The sequence below is a fragment of the Microcebus murinus genome, chromosome 4 (assembly GCF_040939455.1).
Source record: "Microcebus murinus isolate Inina chromosome 4, M.murinus_Inina_mat1.0, whole genome shotgun sequence".
NCBI lineage: Eukaryota > Metazoa > Chordata > Mammalia > Primates > Cheirogaleidae > Microcebus > Microcebus murinus.
This window is the reverse complement of record NC_134107.1, coordinates 94,800,060-94,820,342: the sequence shown is the minus strand read 5'-3', so window position 1 is coordinate 94,820,342 and position 20,283 is coordinate 94,800,060. Positions and strand designations below refer to the sequence as shown.

General features: G+C 45.2%; 1 protein-coding gene and 1 long non-coding RNA gene across 3 annotated transcripts in view; one reads left to right on the top strand and one right to left on the bottom strand.

Annotated features, from left to right (window-relative positions):
• CADM1 (cell adhesion molecule 1) overlaps positions 1-20,283 on the top strand; it is a 721,502-nt gene that overhangs the window by 52,041 nt on the left and 649,178 nt on the right. The window lies entirely within an intron of this gene.
• The window catches only part of LOC142870501 (uncharacterized), a 35,062-nt gene continuing 20,039 nt past the window's right edge, over positions 5,261-20,283 (bottom strand). Inside the window, exons 2-3 of one of the 2 annotated variants that reach the window (XR_012918856.1) lie at positions 5,956-6,124; positions 5,261-5,424 (exon numbers count right to left, since the gene is read on the bottom strand). This is a non-coding gene — a long non-coding RNA (uncharacterized LOC142870501). The remainder of the gene's footprint in view (positions 5,425-5,955; positions 6,125-20,283) is intronic. The other variant, XR_012918857.1, reaches the window with a different exon arrangement.

Genomic DNA, 20,283 nt, shown 5'->3' with positions numbered 1-20,283 from the left:
CCTCTGGCCTATCTGAGCAAACTCAACGGCTTGAATGAGACTGAAGAAACCTTGTGGAGAAAAAGAAACCATCTACTTGTCTTTCCCATGGAAATCTAAGACACTCAGGAGCACTGGGCCCATGCTGCAGAAGCAAACATCCACAGGGCTGGAAGTGGTATCCAGGTCCATCGGAAGCCCTGGCGAGCCAGGCCACATTGTTATCCCAGCCGGCTGAAATCCTTCGCCAACCATCAGAGAGTCCTTGGACATTCCTGTATTTGCTGCCCCCATGTCAATATACAAAACCGCCTAAGTCTTCCTAGTCAAATCTGCACCACAAGCCTGCAAAGGAGACTACCAGAAAAGGACCTTCTAGCAACTAGGAATAGAACTGAAATCATAAAGTCTTGCAGGCAGGGTGCGGTGGCTCATGCCTGTAATCCTGGCACTGTGGGAGGCCGAGGGGGGAGGACCACTTGAGTTCAGGAGTTCGAGGCCAGCCTGAGCAAGAGCGAGACCCACGTCTCTAGGAAAAAATAGAAAAATCAGACTGATATGGTGGCATGCACCTGTAGTCCCAGCTACTTGGGAGGCAGGAGCAGGGGGATAGCTTGAGCCCAGGAGTTGAGGTTGCAGTGAGCTATGAGGACATCACTGCACTCTAGCTGGGGTGACAGAGTGAGACTATGTCTGAAGAATAGAAAGGAAGGAAGGAAGGAGGGTAGGAGGGGTGGTGAGGAGAGAGAAAGAAAGAAAGAAAGAAAGAAAGAAAGAAAGAAAGAAAGAAAGAAAGAAAGAAAGAAAGAAAGAAAGAAAGAAAGAAAGAAAGAAAGAAAGAAAGAAAGAAAGAAAGAAAGAAAGAAAGAAAGAAAGAAAACCAGGCACTGGCTCACGCTGGAGTATTGCAATGTAGGTTCCAGCCAGGTGAGGGAGGTGGAGGTTTGTGCTGATATAAAAACGTACAAAAAAAGGAAGAGGGAAGCAGAAGGAACAGAGAACGTACTTCGTGGTTGAGAAGGGATTTGCCACACCTCATCATTCACTTAAGAAATATTTTTTAAAACCACAGTATATTGAGACCTCAGCTAAGTGCTCAAGACTCAGGAAGGAAGCAGCCCCCTCCCTGTTCCTATTTCTTTTAGAAGCTCACCTCTCGGCTGCAGGCTAGCCTGCTCAGTACCCCTCACATCCAGAAAGCTGCAGCCCAGCTGGCTTCTCTTCCCCCAGTTAGGAAAACTGAAAGCACCCCTTGGCGTCCCTGCGCAGTGCCACCACCAGAGCGGCAGCCGGTGTGGTGGCTGTGAAGTGAATCACTTTTAGCCTCGAGTTGTTTGCCTTTGTTTTCTGATTCCAATCGTCAAGTTAATTCAGAGCAAAAGACAGTTACTTAAATCCAGATATTTTATCTTAATGTGGGTAATTCCCATAATATCATACATTAAGATGTCTGATCTCAGCTGCCACCCAACAGGCGGCAGGGATGTCGTTTCAGATCTGTTTTATCGCTGCATGTGCATATGTTTCCATTTCGTTTATGGCACATGGGAGGCTGTCACCAAATGGGTCTTGTTTCCGCACTCATCCAAAGTGCAGAAACAGACGCAGTAAGATCATGACCTTTATGTAAGGTAGGAGCTGTGTGTGTGTGTGTGTGTGTGTGTGTGTGTGTGTGTGTGTGTGTGTGTCTGTGCATGCGTGCGTGTGTTTATGGCAGAATGGAGAAAGGAGGCAAGAAAGAGGCTACAACTTCCCACCCCCACCAGGGACCCATGTAGTTCATCTGTACCAACAGCAACCGGAAGAGCCAGCTCTTCCCGAGCCAGTGGTCCGTTACATTTCAAAAGCCCCAAAGAGGCTAACCCGGTGGCTCTCTGCCGAGCCCAGTCCATCAACAGTAAGAAGGTAAACTGCAAGGAAGACACTTTTCTGCTCTCGGCCCCCCTCGGCCCACCCCGTCATCTCAGCCAAATTAGCAACGCTTCACGGGGCTGTTTGTTTGGGACTGATGCTGCTGCCTCCGCGCTGTTGTTCACTCAGATAGGCTGGGAAGCTGCCAAGCGATTAAGCGATCGTGGTTAGCCTGTTACTCGAACTGCTTTCTTCTGGAATATTAAAAGTTTTACAGCCTCAGGCAGTGCACTTTGGCTCCTGGTAATTAATACCGATTTTGCCATAATATCTTATTTTTATGGGCATTATCTTGTTTTTCATGAGCTGAAAAAATATCACCACAGCTTATGAAATACGTTATAATATCTCGCTTCACACAATCATATTTGTGTCATTATCTGGCCCCTGGAGCAGCTAATTTAGCCCGCATGATACAGAGCAATATTTATTTTCCTACTGATTATTTGAGGGGCACTCTTTCTACCCTGTTACACATATGGGCAAATCTAGCCTTGATCACAAATACATCCTTCACGTCTCAGCTCTTGGGCCAGCACTATTGACTTTGCCTGACATTTCCTAGCAAATTTGAGTCCTTCATCCCCTTGACTTTTAAAAAAAATATATTTGTCTCCCCATAAGACCATGTTTGTTTTTTTTTTTTAGGGACGGGGTCTTGCCCTGTCACCCAGGCTGGAATGCAGTGGCATAATCATAGTTCATTGCAGCCTTGAACTTCTGGGCTCAAGTGATCCTCCCACTTGAACCTCCCAAGAAGCTAGGACTACAGGCACACACCACCACACCTGGCTAATTTTTAAATTTTTGTAGAGATTGGGTCTTGCTATGTTGCCTAATTTGCTCTCAACCTCTTGGGCTCAATCAATCCTCCTACCTTGGCCACCCAAACTGCTAGGATTACAGACATGAGCCACTGTACCTGACCACCATGTGCTCTTTGAGGACAGAAACTATATCTTTTCATCTTTGTAGTTTTGGCCCCCGTTTCAGAGCCTCACACATTCTAGGTGCTCAATAAATATTTCTTAAATGATTAGTCATAACCTTGTCTAACATATTAAATAAGTTCATATAGGCAAAGAACTTAGCAGAGGACTTGGCACAGAACAAACACTCAATATATGTTGGTTGTTATTAGTGTAGGAATTTATGTGAGGCCAAACTCTGTTTCCCTGTAATTTGCATCTGTTGGTCCTCATTCTACCCCTTGGGTTATAAGCCAGCATTGGTAAGTGTGAAAATGCTGCTCTCTGCAGTAACTGCCTGAGCTACTGTCCATCGCTGGCCAGTGGCTGGAATAGGAACCCCGGGCCTGAAGGGTAGGGGGTGGGTTGAGAACGGCTCCACCTACCCTTCTGCTCCCCAAGGGAAAGTACTCATGTGTGTGCAGTGTGTGAATGTTTCCAAGGAATTTTCATAAATACTGTTTTATTTGATCCTCCGGAAAAAGCTGGTGGTATAAATGGGGGTGTATTATTTTATTTCCATTTTATGGCTACTTTCTGACATCCTGCCCAAGACCATATTGGCTATGAAGGGTAGAAGTAGAACTAGAACCCAGGATTTCTGACTCTGCTGCAAAAGCCTCCAGGCACATGCCCCCAATGTCCTTTACAGTGGCCCTTCCTAGTGCTGGCTTCAAAAGACAAATGGCATAAATAGACTTGGTTAGCACCGAGTAGTCCCACCCAGCATGATGCCGGGCAGAAAGGCTACCCTAGCTACCCCCTCCAGACAACTGAGGCAGAGAGCTTATCTTCCAACCTAGTCTGTCCCTTCACTTCATGCCTTTGGTCCTGGCTGTGTCCCAAAGTCTCCCCAGTGCTGTCTTCTCTTGATACCTTAATACATTCACGGAGTTGACAAGCATAAAAGACCAAGCACCTCTCCTCCAGCTGTCAGCTGATTGGACTGCTGGGAGCCAGGGTCAGGCCACACTAGTGATCAGGAGAAATGTTGTCTGGAGCTGGTGTCATGGAGGCTCTCAGGAAATGGGGACTGCATTACTTTATACCCCACCTGGGGACAGAGGGAGTCCCTCCCTGTGCAGGAAAAACGTTGGACCTCCCACACGGTTATAGTATCCAGCATTGGAGGCTTCCTGGTGTCAAGGAAAAAGTATATTCCGGTTCTTCCACTGGTTAATTGCATTGGCTTGAACAAATGACATGCCCACTTAGAGACTGAGTGGCCTTTTCAATAAAATCAATGGGGAAAAAAAAACAGGTACCTTAAAAGATCCAATGAGATAATGTACAAGAAAGACATTTTGGAAACTAAGGTCCATATAATGGGAGATATTATCTGCCTGAAGCTAATTTCTGTGAGCTTTCGAGTTATAGCTGTTGTCCTCCTCTAGTTTAACCTGGCTGTGACTTTTATATGCCCCATCCATGCTTTAGCAGCGGAGCCACAGTGACTCAGTGGAGGTAAGGGGCATGGGAGGGTGGCCTGTTCTGCAGGGTGGCTACCAGCTGGGCCTGAGGCCACCCTGAATTTGGACTGCCACTTGGACGCTCTGTGGAAGGCAGGGACGGCTCAGCATCTGACCCAGAGACGTGGAGGCTGCTCAGATCCAGAAAAATCCAATGATCATTTCACTCCCAAACACCAACTCACTTAAAATATACATTCTTCATAAAGCCCTTTCCATTCAAAGTATTTGACTTTTAGATCTCAATGACAACAGGTTGCATGTAGCATAGAAACTCTCTGAAATCAGCACTGAAATCATGATATCATGGAATCTCAGAAGTAGGGAGACTTGAGAGAATAGCTTTCTGATTCAACCCTTATCCAACTGTTATGCTTGGTCATGCTTCTCTCCATGCCACAAACATAATTGTAACTTTTCTAGTGATGGAAACCATTTCTTGTCCATCTTTGTGTCTCCCACAATGTGACTCTGTGTCTTCCATCACAGTGACTTGAACGTGCTCAATGCTACATAGCTGCTTTTTGAATGAATGAATAAATAAGTAAATAAATGGAGAATAAATGAATAAAGGAATGAACTTTCCTTGCATAACTAATATGATTTCAATTCAACTAGTACAGAAGCTGCCTTACTTGTTAACAGGGACTTAAAATCAATTTTGTCTGTCAACAAATGTATCCATTGAATCATTCTCCAAATAAATATTTATTGTGTGCCTATATATGCCAAACACTGCTCTAGGCACTGAGAATGCATCGGTGGGTAAAATAGACAAAAATCTGCTCTTGTGGACCTAACCATCTACTGAAGGAAAACCAAATGGCCAATCTGATAGACTGATGTTTAACACAATAAGATGACTGAATATTTCACTACTGGTTTAGCTATCTTAGCAACATTTAGGTACAATTTTTAAGCGAACTCATTTTATTTATTTATTTATTTATTTGTTTATGTATTTATTTATTTATGTTTCTGTTGAGATGGAGTCTTGCTATGTTGTCCAGGCTGGTCTCAAATTCCTGGCCTCAAGTGATCCTCTTGCCTTGGTCTTCCAAAGTGCTGGGATTACAGGCATGAGCCACTGTGCCTGGCTTAAATACAATTTTTAAAAATTAATTCATTGACACTATCTCCACATACTCTTCTAGGCATTTTAGGGAGGGTAAATTGATTATATACATAAAGACATCAAAATTCATGCAATGTGAATGAATAGTACCATTGCCACAAACTTTATACTTGTTTTAAAACACTACTTACAGATTTTTACTGCCAAACCCATGACCTGGGATATTAAACTTTTACATTCCATGAGGACTTTATGAAGATTGTGTATCTGTGTGTGAGCTACCCAGATCTGTATTTATCTGTCATTTGTTTTAGGGAATGGTGATACAGACAATAACTGTTATCCGTGTGTGCGCCCGTGGCTGAAAAGACCATCCTGGGACCAACTGTCCTTTCCACACTGTGCACATAAGAAGATTACTCTTTGGTTTAGGAAAGAACGCACTGTTTGCAAAGTCAATGATTGTTTACTGCTTAACTTGGACTCTCAGCTCGGAGAACTCTTTGCTCCAAAAGAGCCCCAGTGGTCCTTCTCGCTCTCCCATGCCCCTTACCTTCCACAGTCACGTGCCTGGTGGTTCATCCGCTCCACACACTTCTCGGTCCCTAGCGGTTTTGTTTCAGGGCTGGCGTTGGGTCTGAGTGTGTCACTTGAGCCATTGGATGTCCTATGCACTTGGCTGTGCATCTTCTAAAATCATTCTTTTCCTGTGTAGATACTCACTAGATAAAGAAGATGTTTCTTTTTCTTCCCCAAACAAATGCTTATTTTTATATAGAAAAAACACCTACAAATCAAGTGGCTCTGTGTTTTGTAAGATAAAGAAATGGAATTTTGTGGTTTCTTTGACAGTTGTAGAATCCTATAGTTACATGCTTGCAGAAGTTATGCAACTTGAATGTGATGCCTAACAATGATAGATATACCATAGCAGTATATAATGATCATCACTTACATAAGGAAGCATCTATTTTACCTCTTAGTTGTCTGCCACCCTGTCTTTCCTACTGAAGTTTAATTTCATAGGACAGGGGCTGTGGCTTAGATGCATCCTTTTATTCCTAATTGGTAGTACAATACTCTGCATACAGTGGGTACTCATTGCATATTTATAGAACAATGACTTCATTTTTAAAATTTAAATTGTTAGAAATGTTATTTTTAAAACTGAGGACTGGAGAGGTGTCTAAAGTCTGACCTAAATCCTATGTACTTATAAACAAAAATCATAATTTTGCCTAACAACCAGAGGTATTTAATTTAATCCTTTAACATTTACAATTATGCTTTAAACTAGGCATGGCTGATTTTTCTAGCCTTCATAACACGTAAAAAAATAAATAAATAAAAAACGGAGGCTACTAAGGTGAGTTCATTTGTTCAAAGTCACACAGCCAGCATGGGGCAGAGGAGCCAGGATTGTGGCCCAGTGGGCTCCTACATAATGTCTTACAAAAAGAATTTGTGCACTAAATGCTTGACTAATGAGGAAGGTATTGATTGAGCACCTATTATGTACTCAGCAACATACAAAGAGCTTTGGGCGCAGTGAAAGTATAAGACGTGGTTCCTGCTTTCATGAACCTTATGACCTGGCCGGAAAGTTCTGGAACCCACAAGCAAACATTTAAATAGCTATGTAAGGCAGAGAGTGAGAAGGACCAAAATAAGTGTGAGAGACCCTATGCAACCTGGAGTTGGAAAAGCACAGCTGGCGGTAATCAGGGACAATGCCAGGTGCATCTCACAGTGGCAGTGGCTTGGTCTGCAGGACTGCTGTGACTTAGCTGATGCCTGGGGAAGGGGGCATCTCTGGTGCTGCAACTCTTCCCTTCTCATCCCTGTTTGGCAGAAAGGCAGGTAGAGCAGCCACCTGGGGTGCCGGGGGAAGCTGTCCTGTCCTGAGTGACCCCATCGTAGGCACAAATGTTGCTTCCTGGGGCTGCATCTGAGGGCCCCTCTATTAACAGGGCCCGTGCACTCAGGCACCACTCCCTAGAGGAGCCCAGGGAGAGGAGTTTAAGGGGCAGACTCCTTCATCCCCAGAAAGTTGCCCAGACCCTTTAATTAGTGTCCCCAGCTTGGTACATCTGCCACTGTTTTCCCCCAAGGGATGCAGCCGGGCCTCCCTTGCACTGACTGTTATCTTTCAAGAGCTCAGAGCAGAGTGCTTTTTCAGTAACCTCATCAAAGGATAAGCTAGGATTCAGATAAGCTTTTCAAGGAGGAAGTCAGGGTTATAATTTTCAGAGACTTCTGAATGTCACCTCCAATTTTCAACTCTTCAGTTCAAATGCCAGTTTGGGGGAGCTGGGCAGCCTCAGATATTGAAATGGCCACCTCTGACCTCAGTCCTTCTACATCCCTGGTCATCTTAGAGCCCGGCGGATCCAAGAGTTGAAAGTGCTGGAGATGCCTGACTTTATAATAATTCTGCTTCTCAGAAGTGCAAATTACACAGGAATTGGTGCTAAACTCTCCATTAACTACAGAGTCCAAGGAACCTTTAGTTTCCCAAATTACCTGTCAGTTTCTCCGTGACGCCATATAATTCTGTCGTTTAAGGGGAAAAAATGGCTGTAATTTGAAATTTCAGTGAAATTTCTAATTGAATCTGCATTTAACTTTGAAGACTTAATGTTCCTCCATTTCAGCAATGGGTTGAGTCACATTGGAAATTTCAGTTTCACCTTCCCCTAAAATCCACAGCTCCTTTCTCCTAGCTCGGGCAGGAACACCCATTACGGTAGCACTAGCTACTCTTAGATCATCATACAATCTTCATCCTGAAACAAGACCTGCAGCGATTGTCTGATCCCACTACCTCAGTGTTGGGAGGGAGGAAGTGAGAACTAAGCTCAAATAAGGTTTAAAAGATAATTGCTTCCCCTTTCAAACAAAGTCTCATAAATGACGATATACCACAGTGAATCTTAGTAACGAATATAGTCATCATAGTGATCAAGTTATAGAATATTTGGGTTTTGTGGTTTTCAAACATTCTCCCCGAGGAAACTTCAGAGCAGACACTGTGATTGAGGGGGGTCTTTGATTTATTAATATCTTCTACCCTCATGTCAAACAGAAGAGCTCACTTTAATATAATTAATTAATATAAGTAAACGTTGGTTGAAATTGTGTGTTTGATTTCCGCTGAAGTATTCACTTAAAGGAAGAGTTCCTTAGTGTTGGAGGGGGGAAAGTTTGAAATCCACTGAACAAATATATTATAGCTAGGGAAACTGAGGCCAGACAGAGTCTAACAAAATGCCATCTCCTCATTCATTCCACAAATATTTATTGGGAGCCTTCTATGCGTTAGGCATGTTCTAGGCATTGGAGTACGGTGGTGAATAAAACAAAGTCCTTGCCTTCGTGGAGTTTAGACTCTAGTGGGAGGGGATAGACAATAAACCAGAAATCGATGTATATCATGCCAAGGAGTGCTAAGTGCTATGGAGAAAAATCAAATAGAATGAGAAGGAGGGGGGAAAACACTGGGAAGGGAGGGGGTGTGCTATTCTATATAGGATGGGCAGGAAAGGCCTTATGATGAGGTAGCATAACCTTGCTAGGCAGATAACCAGAACACGAACGTTCCCGCAGGGAAAACATCAGACAGAGAAGGCGTAACCAGAGCAACCAAAGCTGCCACCGAAATGCAGTGAGCGAGGGCAGGCATCGGAGAGGAGGTCGGAGGGGTCAGAGGGCCTGATCATGTGGGATGCTGTGGAGTGGTGCAGGTCACCTGACTGCATTCCAAGTGAGCTTGGAGTCACTGGAGGGTTTGAGGCAGAGGAGTGGCACGATCTGACTTAGTATTTCTAAAGGATCACTTTGGCTGCTGGATAAGGGATTGGCTACAATTGGGCAACGATGGAAATCAGGACACAGGTGAAGAGGCTATGGCCATAATCCAGCCAAGAGGTGATGGCAGCTTGGACAAGGGGGGTGGTAGCAGTTGGAGTGATGAAAATGTGACCATGCCCTGGATATTTTCTGAAAGTCAAGCCAAAATAATTTGCTGCTAATTTTTGAATTTGGGGTTTTTGAATTCAAAAATTTTGAATTTTTGAATTTGAGAGGAAAAGGAGAGTAAAAATGGCACCAACTCTTCATGGACTGAGCAAATGGAAGAATGGAACTGTCATTTTCTGACGTGAGGCAGGCTAGAAGAGGAGCTGATGTGGGTGGGAAAAGAAAGGTTTTGCTTCGGATAGCTGAAGGTTCTGATACCTATTAGACATCTCTTAGCCTTGAAACAAGAATAAAAATTTAACCAGCACCCAAAAGCTTCACCTTTCAGGGGAAATATAAAAAGTAAAATAGAATCAATTCAAATATTTTACATGTCACCTTATCTGCAGGTGGTAGCTCATCCATAAGTTGACTTGCCTTGTAATTTCCTTTCATTGAATAATATATGCATAGGGATACAAGCTCATTTATAACAATAGCCTATGCAAAACAGTAGTCTGCTGAAACTTGACCATCACAAATGTCTGCCTAAATCACAGGGAAAGCTCGCTTATCAAAGTTGCAGATGGCACCCAGCTGGGAGGGATAGCTAATAACTCTAGATGACAAAATCTAGATTCAGAAGGCAGGCTGGAAGGATGGGATAGAATGCACAAGATGAAATTTATCAGAGATGCATTTAAGGTCCCACCCTTAAGTCCAAAATGAATTGTGCAAATACAGAATGGGAGAAGTCTTAGTTTTCCAGAAATTCATGTAAAACAAAGCCATAAGGGATTAGTTGACTGTAAGCTCATTATGTAATAGCATGGTACATGACTTTCAACAAAACTAATGTAACATTAATGGAAATGTAGTGTCCTGAATAAGGGAGTTAATAGTCTCAACCTATTGTGCACTGAACTGTCCACACACAGGGATAATTGTGCTCATCCCCAGTGCCATATTTGAAATAATAGTGAGCACCCACAAGGGGGTGGTCAGAATATAGTAGGCTTGAGATTCTCATGGCTTTCAGAGTGTGTCTCTAGCTATTGCTTTGGGGAGATAAGCATTGAGAGAACTGGCTTTGCATTGCTCAAGCTGGGCAATTATCTGCTGGTGTTTATTCCTCACTTTTGATTATTTCAAGTTGAGGATATGGGATAACCAAAGAATGATCCCATTTTGATCCATTCTGAATGCCATCTAACCCACTTTTCTTACTCAAAAAATGCTGGATCCCATTTACACTTAAGCAATTCTTTTGTAAAGGGTTTAGGTGCTCTGCCCCAAAGCCATAAAAAAGGGAAGGAGTAAAGAGGAAAAGGGAAATAGAGTGCAGGTTCATCTAGGCTTATCGAGTTCCTAGCACCACACAGAAGGTTGGGACCCTACGCATCCTGTGTGGGTGCTCTAGTTTTCCTGCATTCACCTCTCCACCCATCTTCTTTTTCACAGTCCTTGCCCTTTAACTATGCCCTGATCTGGTGTTTATGCCCCACGTACCTATCCTAGAGCCTGGGATAAAAAAGGGTCAGTTCCCACTTCATTCCTGGCTCTCCAATTCTGCTGCCTCATCCGCCTCTACTCAGTTTCTGCCATCTTTACAATGTAGGGAGAAAGATAAACTCCATATGGCAATTTTGGTGGATGAAGACTAGGAAGAGGTCCCTATAATGAAATAGAGATCACGGTGACAGTTCCCCTCCAATGGACACCCATCCAACCCTCAAATGCATATTATTCTGACTATCATGAATTTGGCCCTTTTTCATGGCAGAGATTGTTAGCTTCTGGAGATTTGATGACAGCAAATAGCTACCCAATTAGGGACTATAATTTCTCACCTCTCTGGAAGTTTGAAAAGGCCATGTGACTAGAATTCTGGCCAGTGGAATGTGAGCAGGTGTGATGTGCATCACTTTCAGGTCATGGAGCTTAAAAAGTGGGTGTTCTTCCTTCAGTCTCTCCCTTCTCATCTTTTAGCTAAATGCAGAGAACTTCACATCCCTGGGTGAGAATGATACTGAATTACCATCTGGAGGGCTTGCAGCGTGAAATTGTTAGGTGAAACAAATATCTATTGCGTCAAGCCAGACTGAGGGGCTTATTTGTTACAGCAGCTAGTGTTACCCTATTATATTATTCTTTGGAAAGAGTAACTTGGGAGCCGTATGCAAATTGCTTGCTTCTCTGATTTCTAGGTGAGGGGTCAAAGGGTAGGAGGACACTTTACTCATTCTGAGTCATGTGTCTCAGGAGGAATAGTTGAAGAAAGCTACAACTGAGATGTCTTGCTGAGTATGTGTGTGTGTTTGGGGAAATGGTGGTGGTTACTGATGTAGAACGGCAGCACTACTGAATTATCTGGAAACTACCGGAAACCCAATTCACTTTAGAGAATGGAAGATCTCTCTGAATCTGCACCCAGTGTATGCTCCATGAGGGCAGGCACCATGTTTGTCTGATTCACTGCTATGTCCCATGAAAAAACATGGTGACTGGCAAAAAAAAAATTGGTACCCTAAAATATGTGTTAAATAGATTTTTTAAATAATTAAAAAAAAAACATTCTTGTATCTGCCAGCAATAAAAAACCTCGCTGTGAGAGAGCGATTTTTTTCCATTAGTGAAAGTTCCATGCAGAGTCTCCATGAGCACCCAGTAGAAGGCTGGGCTAGATGAGCTCTCAGTAGATCTCTTCCCATTTGTATTATCCTACATGTCAATAGCTTTCAAAACAACTTATAACAAATCTGTGAAATTATCATCCCCACTTTTATAGGTTGGAAAATCGAGAGATTAAGGTAAAATGACCCTTTCAATGTCACCTTGCTATTTAGTGGAACTAGAACTTTATTCACTTGATTCCTGGAACAGAGTTCTCTGGAACAGAGTTCTCTGGTGATCCCCAATTCTGGGGAAAAAAGAGAGAGAGAGAGAGAGAATACTCTTTATTGAATGTTCATAGGAGTTAAGTATTTATATACATTTTCTCAATAATGCAACCACTCTGTAAAGTAGGCACTATGATTAATTCATTTTATAGCAAGAATCAGAGACTTAAAAAGTGTAAGTTTACATGGTTCAAAGGCTGCAGCTTGGTCCGGGCCCATTTGTCTCACCCAAGCCTGTCACTTCAGTTCTGTAACACCAGCCCGCCGCCAGGTGTAGAAGAAAGCAACGTGGGCCAGGGTCATTCACAAGGGACTTCACTGGAGAGATGGGACTCAAGCTGGGCACTGGAGTTCCAGGGGCCACTGGGGTGTCCTACCTGGGGACTGGCCACAAAACGTTTCTAAGGAGCTAGGGTTCACGTACATTTTCTTGTGCCTTGGACATAACTGACAATCTCCAAGGAACCTAGAAAGGGAACAGGGTCAGAGGAAAATGAAAAATTTATCTACCCATATCTTTCTGGGATTCATAGGCTGTCCTCATGGGCAAAAGAACTCCATAAGGGAAAAGAAATCATGGCTGGGCTTAGAACTTGACAGTTTTTAAAAAAAAATCTCAGCTGAGACAACCAGGGCTGCCTCTGATGGTTTTTAGGGAAGGACTGTCCGAACTTTGGAGACTGCAGAGTAGACCCTTAAGGTGGCAGAACAACTAGACTTGCTCTGCAGACCTCAGGCCTTAGAAAAATTTCCAAATAGTTGCAGCATACACCACCCCCTTCCCTCGATCGTGGTTTCTGCACACCCCCTAAGCCCTACTCTTCTTCCTCGCATATAATTTGTATTTTCCCTGCAGACCTGTTCGTTTTCCCCTGAGCAATGATTTAATCTCCCATCAGATCCTTCCCTGGGAGCTTTAATCTTGAACAGTTTACCAAAAAAGAAAAACAACTGTATCGAGTAGGAAGGACCTGTCTCCAGCCGTGCCCCTGCTTCCCCAGCCCAGCCCACTGCTGTTGTAACTTACTTTCCTCTCGGTCAGATGCAGGGCTCTTCTCTCAAACACTGCGTCTCATCCATTCTGGTTAAGCGACACTAACTACATTGTAAGTAATAGCCCGCCCACAGCAATGTCGCTCAGGGGTCTGCCTGTGCCTGGGTTATGGATGGGCCCGTCCTCGGCTGCAGTCACACTTCTCCGGGCTGGGAGATCATCCCATCTTGCAAGGTCAGAGCTCATCAGTTTTTTGGACGCTGGGAAAATCTCCTAGGAAAACGTGGGATGCGGCCACATGGGCTGCTGCACAGACAATTCCCTCTCCTGGAAGGTGGGGCTGTTTCCTTCTCCCAGCCCAGAGTCACCAGTGCATTTGAAAGACCAAGACACCTGCTTGGAACTCTCAGGATAAACCCCAATTGCTACCTCCTGGCCTTGGACAGTAAATACACGGGAAATACTCAAGAGGTCTCTTTACTCTGGAGCACCTGTGAAGGTGGCGTTATTCTTCATATCCATCTAGCCCAGCAAAGCATTGGACACAGAGTCGGCAGTCAGGAAGTATTCGTTGAATATTACCGCTCACAATAGCTTTATTTTATTGCGTGCCAGAGACTATGCTAAGTACTTTCTTTGCACATAAGAGAGCATTTGCTTTTATTTAATGTGCTTAGTAATACTATGCATTAAGTGTTGTTATTCTACTGTTAGAGTTAATGAAACTAAGGCTCCTGCAGTTTCCGCATCCTAAGGTCTCCCCACCACTGAGAGGTGGTGCCGGCACTATAGACTAACCGACTCCAAAACCCAGTCGTCTTAAGGGCCCTAGAGAAGGGGGAAAAATTGGTCTCCTCATCATCCAGGTGTTTTAAAGTCACTGGTATTTTCACACTTGCTCTGCAAAGTCTGATCCAAGCATCCATATATAAACATGCATGATTGTGTGTGTGTGTGTGTGTGCAAATAAATGCACTTCAGAGCTCATACTAAGGGAGAGGGAAATGGTTCTGAAATGGCTGAAATGGTTTGAGGGACAAAGCAACCCTTTTCCCTCTTTGGCTCTGCTTTATGGAGCCCCAGACCCAGGCACATGCCATGTGGCAGATGGCCCCGTGACCCCAGCCCCCAGTCCCTGGGCCTGTCTGGCACTCTGCCCCAGTCTCACCCCTACTCCTACCTCCCTCCATTCTTGGCCATTCCATGTAGGACCCTTTACACTGTCTTGTTTCCCACTGAACTTCCTCCTTGTATATTTGACCACAGAACTGGACTTCCCCATTATCTGACCCTCGACATTCTAGAAGACTACTTCACCATGGTCTTTCCCTCCATACAGGTTCAGGCACAGTCCTTGCCCGGCTTCCTACTGGCCTCTGGGAGCCCTGCATTCTTCCATTCATGTATCATTTGTCCCACAGATATTTATTGAGCACCAACTGTTTGTCTCTGCTCAGCTCTGAAAATGCATCCATGAACGCGACCCGTTCAGTACCACCTGCCAGGGGCAGGGAGAGAAGGGCAGACTAGTAAACAGGCAAAAATTACAGGTAGCAGGGGAAAAATAACTTATGTTAAAGCTTGAGGCAGAACTTCCAAAGTGTCTTTAACAATACGCTTTGGTGGATGCATGATGAAAAGGCGGGCCCAGGGCCTGGCCTGCCAGGAACGGGTGAGTCAAGGAAGTTTTACATTCTAGAATGTAGTGTTTACATTCTACATTGTAAAGAGGACATTGCAGTCCCCTTAGGTAGCCCTGGTGGGAAGTCAAGAGGCAGGAATGGATATAAATTGAGAATACCAAGTGCATTTGGGAAGATGGGAGAGCCCATTGCCAGGAAGAGGCAAAAGTCAGAGAAGTTGATGGTGGTGGGAACATCCCAGGACTGCTAAGAACAAGCTCGTATGTGTGTTAAGTTCTTTGCTGTGTGCCACCACCCTGCCTTGCCCTGTATCCCTTGAGTAAAACACAGTACACAAAATAGGCATTCTTAGTGGTTTTGTAGAAATTGTTGAATAGGACAACAAGGAGAGATCTCATTTTCACATCCTTTTTTGGTTGAGACCAGAGTGACAGGAGGTAGGACACCAAGGGAGGGGGTGGCCCAGAGTTATGGGCAGGGGTCAGCAGCAAAGGGGGCACAGGCTTGGAGCAGTGCTAAGAGGAATAAAGAAGTAGCTACAGGTGTGTGTGTGTGTCAGGGATGGGTGGCGGGCAAACACACACACACCTCTGCCGAAATAGACTAGACCTGCATGGTTCAGCCCTGACTGCATGTCAGAATCACCTGGGTGCTTTAAAAATCTATGGACACTCAACCCCTGGATTTCACATGTCTAGGTTCAGACCCAGGCATCAGTATTGTTTTGAACCAGAGGACATGATCCTTGGAGGGACATGCAGACCTCAGCATAAGGCGGGAAGAGTTAGAGAGACAGAAACAAAGAGAACTAAAAAACAGAGATGAGCTAATGGTCGATGCAAGTGACAGATCAGCTGAAACCCAGAGGACTGAGCATGAATTAGCCAGCCAAAGGGAAAGGAGAAGTGAGACAATGTCCCAGGAAGGGGGAAAAGCAGAAGTCAAAGCGAGAGTTCAAATTGCATGAGGAGCTCAGTAAGGCTAGAATTTGGGGTATGTGGGGGTGGCGAGAAGTGGACAGAGATGAGGACATGTGTACTGGTGGCAGGAAGTACGGCCAAAGACATAAAAGGAATTCCAATTATGGAGAATCCTCTGTGCAATATGTAAAGAACCAAGTTCATCCTAACACTCTTGAGCTCTAAGAGGCAATCTCTACCCTTTCCATCCCTGCATCAGCTAACTATTGCTGCATAACAAACTACCCCAAAACTCAATGGCTTAAAACAACAAACACATATCCTTGCTCACAAGCCTATAAGTCTGCTGTGTGGTTCTGCTGATTTGAGCCAGGCATGGCTCACCTTGACAGGGCTCACTCATGTGACTATGGTCAGCGCTGGGTTGGCTGACTGGTCTGGAAGTCCTCCCTCCTGGACCTGTCATTACCATGGCAACAGAGTGATTGGGGCATGCATCTTTCATCACCCAACAGGCTAGCTTGGGCTTTTCACATGGCCGTGCCTTCTCCAAGACCAAGAGCGGAAGTACACAAAAGCTCTTGGGTTCTAGGACTGGAACTGACACACTGTCACTTCTGCTGCATTTTATTGGCCGAAACAAGTTTTAAAAAAATCAGGCCAGATTCAAGGAATACAGAAGCAGAACTTGCCCCATGCTGGGAGAAGCAACACAGTCATAGTGCAAGACACAAGGGCACAGGGAGGCCAAAAACAATTGCGGCCATTTTCGCAGTGGATGTTCTGCACTCCCATGACCTTCTCTGCCTCCATAGTTTCCCCCTGGTTTGGAAGAGGAGGAAGTTCAGGAACGCGCTGTCTTCCAGGAGCCACGACAGGACACAAATCCAGACCACAGCTCATATCACCAACCAGCCACAGGCGAGAGCCAGGCCGCCCGTCCTAATTGCTCTGTCCAGTCTTCACATGCCATCGATTTCCTATTTCCCATCCTCTGACTCTCCAGTGTTGTTTTCCTTAACACCACAAACTGTCGGTCGCTTTGTGCGTCCCCAGGCCTCTGCAGGCGCTTTCTCTTACATCAGTGCACGAAGAAGCTGCAGCACTTCCCCAGGCAGCCCAGGTGAGCGGCAGGGCAAGGCCACTGATCACAGTCCTGCCGGTGACAGGAGGGGGGATTTCCAAAGGAAAGCTGGGCCCTTGCTCGCCAGTCCTTCTGAACGACAGAATGCCGCCCCCTGGCCCTCCCGGGCCTCTTCCCTCCTCCACAGGACTCTGTGATTCAGCTTGTCGCCTCCGACCCATGGGCCTCCCGGCAGCCACAGCACTCTCAAAGCAGACGCGGACGGCGTGTGTGAACAGGATCCCTTTAGACGCCGCGTCCAGCCTGCACGCTCTATTTGAAGAATAACGGAAGGAAAGCCAGAGGCGATGGGGAAGAGAAACGGTGCTTGGAGGACGGGCCAAAGGGAAGGTTCTCGTTTAGAAGAAAGAGAACGGGCTGGGAGGGGTGTTAGTCTCTATCTTCAGGTTTTAGGATTCATACTGGCGGGAAAGGGACTTCCTGCTCATCTTTTCTAAGGAAAGAGTGCGAAAATACGAGGCTTAAAATTCAGCAGGAGGGAATGGGGTTGGATGGGGCGGAGAACTCTCTGTCCACAAGCGCTGTAGCAAACAGGGCTCAAGGAAGGAGTGAGGCACGGTCTCCGCCCTCCAGAAGTCTCCAGCGTTGTCAGAGAATCCTAAGCGATGCACACAAGCTGACAGAGGCGACCAGCCAGTGGAACTTCACTGGACACACGCAAGTGGCTTGGCAGCAACACTAATTGCGATGGAATTTTAAAGAAGGAAAAAGAGCCAGGTAAATCTTTGTGCAAGTGGTAGGGCTTGAGCCGAGAAGGAATTTATACAGACAGAAGCCAGAAAATTACTAAACCATCTGGATAGAAGCGGTTGTGTAAACAAAGGAAGTAAGGGAGACCAACTCATCCCAGTTTGCAGGGGCATCTCCTCGGTCCTGGGCAAGCTGGCATGGTTGGCCACCCCAAAAGGAAGAGAGAGTGTCATTTGCGGGAATATTGAAGAGACCATTTGACAAGATAGTAGGACTTAGGTCGAGGGCTACCTTGAGAACAGAGATAGGGACAGAATGACTTTTAAGTCTCCTTCGAACTTGCCAATTCTGTCGTCTCTGTCTGCAGAAGACTTTTCAACTCCCTTTGGTCGTAAATATCTCACTGAGCACACCTTAGTCAGAAAAATTCATATTTTGGTTCTTTCAGGTGACTCAGAAAGCAGTGCCTTTCTTTGGGGGCTCTTGGGAAGACTGTTCTTAATAGTCATTTTACTTGAGGACACTTAACTTTCAAGTGTCTTGCTCATGGTAGGACCTCAGTGAGAGCTTCTTGGATGGGTTGATGGATGGATAAATGGAATAAAAACCAGATGAGATGATAAATAGACAAATGGAATAGTGGCATGGGGAGTGAGTGGAATGATGGATAGGTGAGTGGAATGATAGGTGAATTATAGTGGTTAAAATAGTAAATACATAAGGGAAAATGATATAATGTAGATAGAAAAATTACATATAACATAAAGCTGCATTTTCAGTGAGTTTTTGAGTCTGACACTTTACCATTGTCTTCCTTCAGACAGATTATATAACCACATCGCATCTCCCCAGCACGCACTCCATGGTTACCCACATTTCCTTACGCCCCCAATCCTCTACTCTCTCTTCCCCTCCTACAAAAAAATTTTTTTAGATAAACTTGAATTGTATCAGTCCTGCTATGCTATGTGACCCTGCGCATGTCCCTTCAGCCTCTATAGCTTTAGTAATTCCATCTGTATAAGTAAAAGGATTGATCGAGATAAGGCCTGGAGCTCCTTTTAGTGCTGGGATCACTGTCTTGATTAGTTTTAAAAAGTGAAATATAAGACAGTTAGACAACACAAGAATGATACTTTAGGGATGTCCAAAATTTGCAGTTTGGGAACCGATGATTATTATCTGGTGCCTTCTATATGTCTGATGATGTGGCCCCTTTTTTCATATGAGAGACATGGGAGGTTAGAAAGAGGCGTGGGGGTGGCTCCCCTCCTGCTGCTGGCCGCAGGCCCTCTGCCCCCCAGCCCTCCCTGAGCTGGAAAGAGGATGTGTTCCAGCCGTTGCCTGCAGCCTGGCTCCACACGGCTGGTGTGAAGTTGTACATTTTGCAGCTGAAGGCAGTGGACTCCCCAGGATAATAGCAGCTGTTCAAGTGCATATTAGCACCCGAGATGCTTGATAAGAGGAATTAGAGTACCGCCCGGTTTCTTTATTTTTTATTTTTTGCCTGGCTGAATCAATAATTAAGTGTATTCTAATAGTGCAGTTTTGCTCGAGATTCTCATTTGGCTCAGGCATTAGGTCTAAATGAAATATTTAGTTGACAGGATACAGTTATGAAGCAAAACCACATTTCTGTCTGTATACTTTAATTTTTCTAATGATGAGAAACCACAGTCTGTCTTCCAACCCTGGCTGCTGCAGCTTTCCTGTCATTTCCTCTTCCAGAGAGAAGATAACAATCCCTTTTCCCCTCGTAAGAAAAATGAGAATGTCAGATCCTGGTGACCACCAAAAGATGGGGCTTGGAGCAGTAAGAAAAATCCCACTTCCACCTATTTTGCCCTAATGCGAACAGACTCAGCAGAGGGGCATGCCGGGGCCTTTGCCTTAGGCAGTGGGGAAAAGACAGAAGCTGGGGCTGTGTAAGGCCAGGGTCGGGGGCATCCAGTGATGACATGGAAGTAGCTCACATCTCGGCCCACAGGGAGATGTGCAGCATGTATGGTGACATCAGGCCGGGAGATAGGACATAAATCAGGGGGTTTAAGCCACAGTGACCCTCCGAGTCAGAGAATGAGTAGGTATGTTCAGAGCATGGGCCAGCCTGTGCTGGGGGCTCAGAGGCAGCTGAGCCCAGAAGAAGGCGAGGGAGGTGACATCCCAGCTGAGCAGGCCATGACCGAGGGCAAGCTTGCAAGCTCAGTTTCCTCACTGCCTTCCTCTGTGACACCAGGAAAGCCCCTTCCCCTCTCTGGGCCGTGTTTCCTCAGCTGCTGATAAAGCACCGTGACCTCAGAGGTACCATCCAGCACCGAGCCCTGAGGATCTTGGTCCGGTTGCGGCAGGTGTTACAGCTAGCATTACAGCTCTTGACTGGGGAAAGAACCAAGCAGCACACGAAAAATCGGAGGGCAACCTTTTATTCTTCCACAGCAGGATCAGCACACCTAGTGTCACAGCTCTCTTCCCGTCTTTTGGTCTTCTTCCCTTCTGCCCCTTCTGCTCCCCTTCCTTGTTCTCCTCCTGCTTTTATACCCTTGGTAGGGCTCAAAAAAAGTCCAATCAACTACAAGCTTTAACATCCAATCAACATCCAATCAACAACAAGCTTTAGCATCCAATCAAAACAG